The sequence below is a fragment of the Corvus brachyrhynchos genome, unplaced genomic scaffold (genome assembly GCF_000691975.1).
Source record: "Corvus brachyrhynchos isolate BGI_N302 unplaced genomic scaffold, ASM69197v1 scaffold47, whole genome shotgun sequence".
Classification (NCBI taxonomy): domain Eukaryota; kingdom Metazoa; phylum Chordata; class Aves; order Passeriformes; family Corvidae; genus Corvus; species Corvus brachyrhynchos.
The window spans coordinates 944,925-945,886 of NW_008239292.1; positions in this window are offsets into that span (position 1 = coordinate 944,925).

A 962-nucleotide genomic window follows, 5' to 3' on the forward strand; every position below is an offset into this window, starting at 1 on the left:
CCTCCTCCTCCCCCTCGCTGGGCACACCGAGCTCCTGCCCCGCGGTCCCCGAGCCCCATCCGTGCCACCACCGCGGCCCGGTGCCAGTCTGGGAATCATCCCGGGACAAACCCAGCCCTGGAAAAGCCCATCCCGCCCAGCTGGGCTCCATCTGCGCCGGGCGAGGGGAAGTGAAAATTCCCGCTCCCATCCCGCGGCTCCTCTGGGGAAGGGACTCACGGAATTCTTCACCAAGTCACACGCGCGGCACTTTTCCTGTCCCCAAAAGAGGTTGCGGCCCTTTCCCGGCTCCTTGAGGTGACAAAGAGCCTCTGAAAGGTCTGGTGTCACCTCCTGGAATTAAGCCCGAGGGCTCTGGGGGTGTTTTGGGGGGGGAATGGTGGGAAATGGAACTCTCTGAGCGTTGCAACCCCTGAGGTCACCCCAACATTCACCCACCTGCCACTGGCTCTGCAGTGGGGCTGACCAGGGCCCCAAAAAGCCTCGTGGCCATCGGGGGGACCCCAAAATCCGCTCTCAGGGGTGGGGCAGTGCCAGGGCTGGGTTTGTGGTGCGAGAGCAGCTCAGGGAGGGCTTGGCCACGTTTTCAATGACAAAAAGAAGCTTCCATGATTTTTTTTTCCACGAATTTCCCGAGCTCCCCTCAGGCTGCGGGGATCACCCAGGAAGGGGTTTCCCTGCTGGAGGGAGAGCGCCAGAAAGGGCAGGATTAATTAGCAAAAGGGCAATTAGAGCTGGGTGAAACATCGCACGCAGTCCCTGCCGTCCTCCGAGCGATTTCACCCCCTCGTTATCTCCCTTCAGGCGCTTCCAGATTCTCCACCTCCCAGAGGGGTCCAGGGGATGTTTCCCCCTCTCCCAGGAAGCCCCCCAGAGCCCCCAGGAAGAGCCCGACTTAAACACTCGGGGCCAGCCCCCGCCCGCGAAGTGTTTGTGGCTTTTTATCCACAGCCGAGGTGACA